General features: G+C 44.4%; 1 non-coding gene across 1 annotated transcript; it reads right to left on the bottom strand.

The window, feature by feature from the left end:
- Nucleotides 1-1,152: 1,152 nt before the first annotated feature.
- LOC132651108 (U6 spliceosomal RNA) lies at nucleotides 1,153-1,260 on the bottom strand. The gene has a single exon (XR_009588992.1). It is a non-coding gene; the product is annotated as a U6 spliceosomal RNA (small nuclear RNA).
- Between the last annotated feature and the right edge of the window lie 11,365 nt (nucleotides 1,261-12,625).

The following is a 12,625-nucleotide window of genomic DNA, read 5'->3' as shown; positions in this document are numbered from 1 at the left end:
TTTAGATATTTTTGTTATCTTTTCGTGCATATGTGTGTGCTGGTGTGGATTGGTGTGTGTACACCCGTGCCATGTGTGAAGGTTAAAGAACAGCCCCGTGCACGTAGGTTTTCCTTCCACCACATACATTCTGGGATGGAATTCAGTTTGTCAGGCTGGATGATACGTTCCTTTACCTACCGAGGCATCGCAATGGCCATGTTTCCACATGTTAACTATTTGTGAATGGAGCGGCTGTTGACAAGTGTGGTCTGTTGTCTTCTGTTCTGGAGGCCAACCTCAGATCCTTGCATATGCCAGGCAGGCACTCCACATGGAACTACACAGGTATGAGCTCCTGTTTGATCACCTATTCTTTCGGTTAACCTATTCTTTCCTGGGAATAGAATTGCAGATACAGATAGTATTTCTATATTTTTCTTAGTTGGAAGAAAAGCGTACATAATTTTACTGTCTCATAATCTTAGGTAACAGTTAGAAATCACTATTAATTATGTTGCCACTGATAATGGTGGTGGCACAAACCGGATCGTCCTTATCATTTTATTGAGAGATCTGTTTAAATATTAAAATAATATACTAATTTAGTTGAGAATCAGTGAAGTTAGGAACTGCACAGAATTTTCACTCCTGTCCCACAAGCTATGCAAGTAGCAGTTCTGTTGTTATAAAAAATGAAAATCTCAACAGTTCTATTTTACCACTAAGGACTCAGCAGCCAGATGCCGGGTGAAAACTTGCTAGCTCAGAGATGTGGTGGAGCAGCTTTTAGGCCAGCAGCTGGTTGACCCTGTTAGTCTATCTGCTACGCAGTGATGGAAGACCAAAGGGTCATCAGGATAGTTCAGCAGGTGAAAACGCTAAGTGCTCAAGCCTGATGACTGCAGTTTGATTCTGGAACGTGAAATGGCTGGATGTAACCACATATCTGTAACCGCAGCACCCCTAACCTGAGATGGGCAGTAAAGACAAGAAAATAGTCAGAAAGCTTCTGGACCGGATAGCTGAAGTATGAAGAAGAGACCCTGCCTCAGCAAGGAGGAAGGCAAGAACCTACTCCTGAAAGTTTTCTTCTGACCTTCACATAAGCCCACACTTATCTCTCTCTCTTTCTCTCTCTCTCTCTCTCACACAAACAAACAAATAATTTTTAAAAATATGGAAAGCTTCACAAATTTGCACGCCATCCTCATTGTAAGGGCCATGATAATCTTCTCTGTATCATTCCAATTTCAGTATATGAGCTGCCGAAGCGAGCACTGAAAAAATAAAATTTAACAAGGGTTAGACCTTCGTCACCACAATCTTACTAGGAAGCAACTGTATGTGTTGTATTTTACTGTGTCCCACGCTCACAAGTGGAAAGAAGTTTCTCTGGATTTCTGATGGTAGATAGACGGATATAAATAGACTAGACAGGCAGATAGACAGACAAGCTGGGGACCGAACCCAGACACACGTGTGCATGTTTGTATGTGTGTGTTTGGGTATAAGCATGCATATGTAGTGATACCTCCAACCAAACCCACAGCCTCACACATGCAAGGCTGTGCTCCATCCTTGAGCTACAACCGCAGTCCATTTCCCACCCTTTCTATAAAAATAATGCTTGGTTATTGTATCCCACTCTCAAAGTGTGGCAAATGAGACCAAAAAGAAAAAATAAATAAATAAATAAAAAATAAGACATTCACTTGTAGCTCAAGCTATCCTGAAACCTGCTAAGTCAAGGTTGGCTTTGAACTCTGCTCCTCCTTTCTCTACCTCTCCAGAGATGGAATTAAAGGCTCAGGCCGCCATGCCTGGTTAGTGTGGCAAACTCAGGGCTTTTATATTTGAGGTAAACACTCTACCAACTGAGCTACATCACAGATCTAATGATGTCTAATGATGCAGTCTTAGTGCTGATGGGTGATTCCTGACATTTCTCATCTCCCATCTACTTGTCACACTAGGCCTTGCCTGGCTTTGACTCTCTCTGCGCCTATTTTTCAGAATTCCCAGGGGAGTGTGGTCTCACATCATTGTGTTCTGTTCATGGTCTTTTCTCTATGAGGTGACAGGACCAGTCCACACTACACCATGGCCGTCCCTGGAGAGGCTGCTGGTGGTCTCTATGGGCAGAATGAAAGGGCTATGAAAAGGGCAAGTCTTCTCTCTGCTCAGGGAGACATTTTGTCCCTCTGGTCCTGTGCTTGACAGAGTCTCGAAAAGCATCTTACGTACAAAGGTATATCCCTGATGCAAGCCCAGTATTTCCGCAAAAAGCAGCTGTCATCTGTCTGACCTCCCTTCTCTCCTCCATCTCCAAGCATTCTGAGAGGGAAGAGTCTAACCTTTTCCTTCCCCTCAGGAGTCCAAGTAAGGTGTGCATCATGTCAGCTGCCTGGGCTAAGGAAGCCAGAGAGGCTCAGCTGACTCTTAGTCCAAGCTCAGCCTGGGCAACGGCTTTCATAAACAGAGTCTCAGTTTGCCAGCTGGTATTGTCTTTTCATAGACAATGAAGAAGTACTGCATGTGAAATGTTCCATGTTAAAAGGCACAAACCTAGTCAGGCATTGAGGTGCACGCCTTTAATCCCAACACTTGGGAGTCAGCGGCAGGCAGATCATCTCAGTTGAGTTCCAGGCCAGCCTGTTTACAGAGTTCTAGGACAGCCAGGGCTATACAGAGAAACTCTGTGTCAACAAAACACAACACACACACACACACACACACACACACACACACACACCCTTGCATGAACACACACACTAATCCCAACAACAACAACAACAACAAAGGAACAGACCAGAACTCTCCAGAAGCAGCTAAAATCAAGAGTCCTCAGACAGGGATTTGGTTATCTTCAGGCGCATAGCTAGCACACCTGGACACCTGTGAATAAGCTTTTCCTGTGGCTCCCTTCTTTAGCTAATTGTTTAAGATTCTCCCTGCTGATCTCCTATCTGCTCTGGTCTTTTATAGTTCTTGATAGGATCCCAGACCCCCCCAAGCCCCAACCCCTGGTATGTAAAACTTTCAGACAACTCAGGGTCTGTGACAACAAAGTGCCAAACTTGGCTCCCGAAAGGCTGAGCTGGCAGGAACAGCCTGGGTCTGGCTTCGTAGCTTTGTTTACTCCAGGTGGCTGGAGGAAACATGGTTCTGGAAAGCACGAACTGGAAGAGGCTATTCTGCCACACTCCTTAGGTGGGGCTGGCTGGAGACTTAGATAAACCTGGGTCCAGGCTCTCGGGTAACATTCACAGCATGACCCCAGCCTTGCTGTCTTCGCAAAGGTTCTGGGGAAAAACTTCCAGGGGGTCCTAGCTTAACGTTTTCATTTTAATACATTCTTTTCTCTGTATACCTCACCCATCCATCTGGTGCTGGAGACTGAACAAAGGCCGGTCTCCAACTCGTTATCATTTTCCTTCAGCCTCCCCAGTGATGGAATTACAGGTGTGGGACACTATACCCACCTCTTCAAACTGAAAAAAAGAAGGATATTCTGACCCATGCTACAATATGAATGGCTCTTCAGGACCATAAGCCAACTGAAGGGAAACAGGCCCTGAGAGACAAATCCTGCGTGATTCCACACCAATGATACACCAGGGTGAAGATCCTCCTGGAGACAGAAAATCGAAAGATGGTTACCAAGGAGACTGGGTGAGGGAGAGCTGGAAATCTCTCAGGGGATAGAGTGTCAATTTTGCAAAACAAAGGGAGTGTTGAATGAATGGTCACAGAACAATGTGAAATCAGCGGATGCCCTGAGCCCACGTGGCTGAAATGTCAATGTTTAGATTGTATGATCTTCTCATTCTTACCACAGCTTTAAAATAACAAAATGAAAAACCAGTTTTTAACCAAAGATCCACAGAGTTTAAGGCTACCAAAGGAACCTGACACAAAGAAACATAAAAAAAGAAAGAGTGTTCTTAGAAGAATGTGAAAATTAAGCTTTTAATGACACAAATCAGTCATTGACCTCACCTTCACACACACACACACACACACACACACACACACACACACACACACACACGAGTCTTGTGTGTGTAGCCTAAGTTAGCCTTAAACTCACTATCTAGCTGAGGGTGAACTTGAATCACCAATCCCCCTGCCTCTACCTTCCTGAGTGTTAGAATTACAGGCATGCACCCACCACAGCTGGCCTCCAGGGTGCTTATTGCATGCTAGGCAAACACTTGACCAGCTGAGCTACACCCAGCCCCTCACCCTCTAGTGTCTACCCATAAATTTTCCAATTTTCCCGGTTGCTTGTAGATGGAAAAAGTACAGGAGTCAGAGCCCTCCTGTTAGGTAATAGTCTAGTACCAAGGGTAAATGGCATAGCTTGTGGCATTTCAGATGGAGGTGTCCTTCTGGATCTTTTCCTGTCCTGGGACTGCTGGGAAAGCCAGTGGAGGGCATGGCGTGTTCCACCATCCTCGCTGTCCACCCTGTCCCTGATCCTCCTCACTGACTCTTCAGTGTGAAAATCCATCTTCTCTTAGCCCCGGGGCCTTTCTTTTCTGCATCCTACTCATCCCACAAGGCTGATCCAATTTCACCTTTGTTTACTGATCTTTCGCCATAAGTGTACACTCCAGCCAGCCAATAATCAACAACAGGACTTTGGAATTAGACAGCATTTGGGCACCAATTGTGACCTTGGCTCTGGATCTAAAGTTGTAAGTTCTTGCTGGCCAGCACGACGCTCCACCCTCCCTAAACCTGTTTCTGCATCTACCAAACAGGCAGAAAATAGACACTCCATTTTGCAACAATTCATTCCGATAAAAAATATATTTATTTATTTAGCCCAGAACATAGTAGAAATTCAACAAGCAGCAACTCATACTGCTTTTGGTCTTAGACAATAAATACTTTCAAGCCATGAGTAGAAAATTTGTATCCCTACAAATCTCTAGACAAGGTGGATGAAGTTGAGAGAGACAGCTGATTTGCCTAGGGTTGCTACACTTGGCAGGTGGTGTGGGGTCTGTAAGATCACTAAGCACCCTGCTCAGGGCCCTGCCTCTCTAGTTGTCTAATCTTTGATTTGCCACCTGGGAAATGAATGAAAATGTGAATGGTTTTTACCACCCAGCAAACCTTCCCTGCTAATCTAGTAGACACCTGAGAAATCTCCTCAGTTCTGTCTGGGTCTTCCTCCTTAGGGTGCCCAGGCCAGGCCTCAGTATCCTGATAGCAGGTCTGTGACGTGCAACGCTGACCCAGGATCTGCCCGGTGAGGCAAGCACTACCTACCTCCTTAAAAATCACCCCTACACATCTCTACATTCCCACTTCTACATTCCCATCAAGACCCTGAAACTCTAGCCGTGAAGGTCATTTCCAGCCTCCTTACTGGTGCCAGACTCCTGAGGCCCCAGAAGCAATCCCTTCAGGGACCTGAGCTCACCTGGCCTCCTTTCACCTGGACTGCCTGCTGGGCACTCTGTGCCTGGGAGTTGGAACTACTCAGGGGGCCTGGGCCCAGCTCTGAGCCCGAGCCATCCTGTGACCCTCCTCTCCCTGACAACTATCACCTGCACTCTCCTGCTCCTACATGTATTGTTCGTGTGTTCATTCCATGAATTCTCTCCATTTTTTTTTCCAACTTGTATTGAGCTTGCAAAAATGATGATAATGTTGACGAATGAAGACAATTAGCTTTTCTTGGTCAAGGCTCCTAAGATATGTATGCTAAGCCTCCTATTGCCTCTTGACGTTTAAGAAGTTTGTAAGTGTTGGCATTGTTGTTGCTGCTATTTTGTCAGCAATGGGAGATAAAGGAGGTGTGCTGGGATTTGAGTAGTATTATGGTTTAAATATGAAAGGCCTCCCACAGGCTAGTGGACTGAATACTTGGTTCCCAGCTGGTGGGCTCTTTGGAGAAGCTTTGAAACTTTAAAGTTGGAAGAGTGGGTAACCAGGTGTACCCCTTTGTAGGTACATGTAGGTGATGCCTGGTCCCCATTCTTTTCCTCCGTGTCTGCTTTCTGCTCACAGTGATGGGAACTGCCTCCTCTTCCACATTCTCCTACCACCACTGACTCCCTTCTCCATCATGAGACCCCAATCAGTAACACTAAAGGCCATGGACTGGAATCTCTGAAACCCCGAGCAAAAATAAATGCTTCCCTTTAGTAAATTTGTTCAGGGGTACTTTTGTCACAGCGATGTAAGAGTAACTAATACATATAACTAATACATATAAACATTAATTTATAATACATATAAACGATTGGCAGAGCCTCAGCGTTCTGCTCCAGAGCACCCCCCTGGGCCTTCTCTATTCCACACTGCCTCCTAAATGGGCATAAATAAAACCACAGGGAATGTATGACCTGGACACATCATGAACCAAGCAGCGGTGGCTCAAGCGTTTAATGCCGGCATTCAGAAGGCAGAGGCAGGCAGTTTTCCGTGAGTTCACAGAGTGAGTTCCAGCACAGCCAGAAAGCTTCACAAATGAAGCCCTGTTTCAACCCCTCCCCCAAAGCAACATGAAATAAAAACCATAAATCTCTCCCTCTGTCATACCCATCCCACTCCAAAGAACACAGCCTCGAAAAACACACAGGCGCTCTCAGTCTCAGCTTCTCCACATCCTTCTGTTTTAGAGACAGGGTCTCATGTAGCCTAGGCCTCAAATTAGCTATGTAATTACGGATGAGCTCGAACTCCTGTTATACTTCCTGAGTATAAACCACCTTGCTACGTTCATTCAGCGCTGGGGACCCTGGAGTTCGTATAGACTCGGCGAACACTTCGCCAGCTGAGCTGCGTCCCCAGCCCCTCCTAGTCCCCATTTGTAACAGAAATAACCCTGCAGGTTTATTGTCAAGATTAAACACAATAAGGAGACAATGGGCCTGACCTAGTAAGTATGGAATAAATCATAGCTGCCTCTCTCAATCTTCAATGGGACTCTACTGGCCTTGGCAATAACAGTAAGGAACTTAATCTTGAAGTGGATGACACAGATTCCCATGTGATCCAGCACTGGTGTCCTGTGCAGAAAGCTGGTGGCAGAGTGAGGGAGCAGAGCAGCAGCCTGTGCTGGCTTGCTCTGGAGATCACTCTACGGTGCTGTGCAATTGGAGCGGTGGGTCACGGGGTGCTCTGGAAGGAACATGGGGTGGTTTGAACGAGAACGGCCTCCTTAGACTCATCTACTTGAATAGTCCGTACCTAGTTGATAGAATTGGTTGGGAAGGATTAGGAGGTGTGGCTGTGTAGGAGGAGGCGTGACACTGCAGGTGGGCTTTGAGGTTTCAAAAGCCCATGTCATTGCCAGTAGCTAACTCCTCACCTCCTTCTTTCAGATTCATGTGCAAGCTGGCAGCTGTTCCTACAGCCAACTCTCATGGCTTCTGTACTGGCCAGTCTTATGACAACTTGTCATACAACTAGAGTTATCTGAAAGAAGGAAACCTTAGTTGAGAAAATGCCTCCATAAGATCGGGCTGTAAGGCATTTTCTTAATTAGTGATTGATGGGGCAGCTCCCAGCTCACTGTGGGTGGTGCTACCCCTGGGCTGGTGGTCCTAGGTTTTATAAGAAAGCAGGCTGAACAAACCATGAGGAGCAAGCCAGTAAGCAGCACCCCTCCATGGCCTCTGCATCAGCTCCTGCCTCCAGGATGCTGCCCTGTTGGAGTTCCTGTCCTGACTTTCTTTGATGATGAACAGCAGTGTGGAAGTGTAAGCCAAATGAACCCTTTCCTCCCCAACTTGTGTTTTGGTCATGGTGTTTCATCACAGCAATAAAAACCCTAACTATGACAGACTCTAACCCTCTGGAACTGTAACCCCAATTCGATGCTTTCTTTTATAAATTGTCTTGCCAGTGGCCCTTTATCATGGCAATGGAAAATTCACTGGACCTTCGAACACCTTGTTTTTTCCAATCATTCATGTTCACCTGGACAGGTCTGAGGTGAGATGACAATGTATTGGCAGATATGTGCTCTCTGGATATGCAGGTACAGGAAAGGAAGGTGGAAGGGGAGCAAAGGTCACTGGAAACAGCAACAGAGCCAGGTCTCAATTTGTAATCAGTGGAATTTGTGCAGTTCTGAGACTCCTTCAAGAAGCTGAGCTTTTATCTAGGTCTCTAGAGTCACCCAATGCCCATCAAACCATCGGCACTACCAATGCAGGGTCAAACCTCTCCAATCCTCCACCATGCCCAGCTCAACATCCTACATGCTAAGGATAGCTAGCCCCTGTCAGTGGGTAGCTCAGTCTGCTCTCCCCATTACCCCATAGTGAATAATGACCAGCTTCAGGAGGCCAAGGTAGTCTTTAAGATAAAGCATGCTTTGCACACAGTATGCCACAGGCCATTTTAAAAGCCAACTTTAGCATGTACCTACAATCCTAGCACTTAGGAGGCTGAGGCAGGAGATTGTCAATTTGGACCAGCCTGAGCTATATGGTGAAATCATATCCTAAACAAGCAAGCAAGCAAACACACAAACACACTGTCTAGGACAGACTCTATCTTTGTGTATATCTTTTTAAATAATCTATCTATCTATCTATCTATCTATCTATCTATCTATCTATCTTTCTCATTTATTATTGGAGAACAGGACACATTATGGTGTGTGTAGAGGTCAGAGGACAGCTTTGTTGAGTCAGTTCTATGGTTCCACCTTCTATATGAGATCCAGTGATCAAATTCAAGTATTCAGGCTTGAACGGCAAGTACCTTTACCCACTGAACCATCTCATCAGCTCCACATGTCTCTCTCTCTCTCTCTCTCTCTCTCTCTCTCTCTCTCTCCATGTGTGTGTGTGTGTACAAGCAGTGTGTACACAGAGAAAAAAAGGAGAGATTCACTCTATTTCCCTGGATGGCCCAGAACTCGATAAGTGGACCAGGCTGGCCTTGAATTCAGATAGCCTAACATCTCTGCCTCCTGAGTTTAAAGGAGTGTGTCACCATCCCTGACTATTATGTGATTTCTAAAGGACCCTCTAATGCATGAGAACCATTGTCTTCACTCTAGATCTGTCATTTTAACAAACTGAATGTTTCCAGTGCCAAACTAGAGCACTGAAGTTGCAAACTTTCCACACCACAGGTGTCCATACCTCCCACACTGCATGAGCCCCCACCTCCCTCCCTCCCTCACACCCGCTTACCCATTCACGTTACCTGCTGCCTTCGCACATCTAACTTGATTAGCATGTAAGTCTCAAACTGAGCTCAATATTTTAGGCATAAGACCTAGAAATAAGAATTTCCAGGGAGAAGAAACAAATCCCAAACCCTCTGTAGTCATATATTTTTTTTTACAAGGGAGAATATATATATGATACAAAAGAGTCCTTTCATCTCAACTCTATAAATGTTTAAAATAGGATCGGTGATAATTAATGCTTCCATAAGTAATGCTTAAGCAGTTGTTACAATCAGCCTTTGTGTGCGCAAGTTGGCAGCCTGGACCACGGCATTTCAAAAGGGAATGTTTGGGGGTCATTTCGCACTGCCTCACTCCTGGCAATTCGTGAGCTGCTATAATTCAGCCAAGGAACATAGAGGGTTTCCCAGTCAAGTTCCATCCTGATTTTGATTATTGTTTATCTCCAGTCCCTGTCTGAATAGTCGTAGTAAAATAGAGGAAGTTTTAGTCCCGAATCCGAGGTCAGCTTGTAATGAACCATGGTTTCAATTGCAGGAACAGCTGCTCTTTTATAAGCAGGGTGAGTTCACCTACAGTTCAAGGGGACCCAGAACTAACTTAAAGAACAAGACTGCCTCTATTCGTTTCTTTATTTTTTTTAAATATATTTTTGAAACATTTTGACATTTGAGTGGCTGCAGAATGTGGATTATTGACTAGACTCAACAGGAAAAAAATCCAATAAAGTAAAAAATAAGAGAGAGGGAAAGAAATACAGTATTCCTTGACCCGCCTTCCACCTCAAACTTATATAAAAGTTTAATTTGTATAGGGAAAACTCAAATAATAGACTCCACTTTCTTTTTAAAGACACATTGGATGTTTTCTCATTTTTTACACCAAACACCTTCAGAAAGTTTCAAAAATAAGGCTTAAAAAGTTGGAAAATGTACAGTGCAGAACAAAAAGAATGGGCTTTAGGTTAAAAGATGCTCTCTCCTTCCAACTGTGAATTGGACAGAAAATGAAGTATTTTCAGGCTTACATTTTGAGCAAATATACCGGGCGTTCAGCCAATGGTAGCAGGGACCAATTCTTTACGTCTGGATCTGAGGGAGCAGGGACCGCTCCTTTACATCTGGATCTGAGGGAGCCGTGCTGCATACCCAGCCCAGTCTAGACCTGCAGAAGAAATTACTCCCACAACCTGGAGGCCGAGTCACACAGCCTAGTGACCAAATACATCTCCTGTCAGGTAGAACCTTTCAGATCTGGCTGTTTTCATTATTTACCTTATCTTTTCAACTGTCTACCCTCCTTCTGTATGGGGTGTTGTTTTGAGACAAGTTTTCACAAAGCCCGGGCTGGTCTCAAACTGGCTATACAAGGGAGTATGACCATGAACTTCTGATCTTCCTGCCTCTGCTTTCCAAGTGCTGGGACCACGGATATACACCTCCACATTCTGCAGGCTTTATCTCTTAAAATTGAATGTTTGTGCTCCTCTGGCCCAGCTGCTCCATTTCAAGAAAAACAGCTAGAATCGCTCATATGCAAAGTGGCATTATACACAAAGGCCTGAATTGCAGCGCCCAGTGTAAACAATCTGTGCAGAAGATCAGTTAAAGAGCCCAAGACACCCCTGCTAGCAAGAGCCCACACATAGTGCATATGACTGTGGGCCAGACCGTGTTCTAAACGTTTTCAGTGTCTAAAAGTACTTGATGTTTGTGTCTCTATATACATGGCAAAGGGACTTGTCACAGAGCTTGCTGAACAAACACAGACCTGTGGGGAAGGTTAGGCCAGGAAGCAACGGTGCTGTATGGGGGTAGAGAATGATGGAAGGAGCCCCTCTCGTTCAGGTAGACTTTTTGTCTTCTAAATTTGAAGGGGCAAGCTGTGAGGTTGACCAGGACAGATTGACTCCAGACCAGACATTTTTCGTGAGCAGGACTAAAGAGTCCTGGTCATCAACATAGTAGAGGCTACCCTGCCCAGCTTTTGGAGAGCTCTACAAAGCCTCCGATGCCTGTGAAGCAAACCGTGGGAACGATGGAGCACAGAGAATGCGGCCACTTTTGGAAATGCACAACTTTGTGTGTGTTTGTGGAACACACTGACACTCTGGAAGAACATGCTGAAAACTGAGATCAATGGGTGGGCAATTTGAAGGAGACTCGCTTTTATATTTCTTCCTAATGTTGTAATAGAATTTTATTATGGACTACTTAACACCTACAAAAAGATATGGGCAACATCTGTGTAAGTTATGTAGTATAATTAAAAAAAAATCAAGAATGCCACTGCCTTTTCCTAACACATGCATAGGGCAAATGTCCTGTTGGAACCTTTCCTCATCCTGATGCATGTGGCCTGTCCCCACAACAATCCTGACACTATCCCCCTTCTAAATTTTCTTAGAGTATCTTGTACCTTTTTTACTAAGATGTAAATTAACCTTACATCACGTAATCTTCCCATTTTAATTTTATAGCTCCATGGTTTTTAGAATGTTTGTACAGTTGTACAGTTCTTACCACAATCAAATTTAGACTCTTTCATCCCCACTCCAAGAAATGCTATGCCCCAAAGCATATATCCTTATATCCTTATACCCTTATATCCTCCTAATCTGCCTCCCACCCACCAAGGCAACAAGAAACCTATTTTCTGTCTTCATCAGTAATTTCATGTGTCAGGTGTGTCCAGCCTCTTGACATTGTGATACAGCACTGTCATCTATGAAAGTTCACACTTGAGATTAACATATGCGATCAGTCTGATACATATCCCCAACTGCCAAAATACTGCACAATTATTTTGAGTAGCTTTATGACCTTGTGTTGGGTCACATTTATAGCTACCTTCAGCAGAATATTAACAATATATGTAATGACAGTACCTGGTCACTAATTTGTGTTGACCTTACCTTTAAAAAAAAACAACCTACTTTATTTAGGATTATTAAATGCTTCTAGCTCTCTTGCAATCCCCCAACACTGGGTAGGAGGGAAAGAATGTTAGCAGGGACAGGGGCAGAGTTCTCTCTGTTACTTCCTGATGGGTAGGGTCGTAGGACTCTGGGAGGCAATATCAATATCATTCATCCAGAAATCGAGAAGTCCAGGTAACCAACAAATCAGCAAACAGCAAATGCAAAAGCAGGACAAACCAGCAGCATTTCTCCTCCAAGCAGCTGCACCTTCTTTCTCTAGGCTGTCATATTTATACCCCTCAAAGTCCTCAGAATTCAACTAATTCCACCTGGCAAAGACCATGCTCCACACAAGACACTAAGTGTGAACAAACTAAAACCTCCAACTTGGAATTTTAACAAAAACATGTTTACATATCATAAATTAAAACATTCACAACAAGTTTGTTTGCTTGTTTCATGCTGAGTATAATGTTTTGAACATTAATCAACATTGTGGTATGCTCCATATGTGACCAGATCATATTTTATTCTTCCATCCAGCAGTTGAAAGA

Source organism: Meriones unguiculatus, chromosome 1 (genome assembly GCF_030254825.1).
Source record: "Meriones unguiculatus strain TT.TT164.6M chromosome 1, Bangor_MerUng_6.1, whole genome shotgun sequence".
Classification (NCBI taxonomy): Eukaryota; Metazoa; Chordata; class Mammalia; order Rodentia; family Muridae; genus Meriones; species Meriones unguiculatus.
This window is presented reverse-complemented; position numbering and strand designations above follow the sequence as displayed.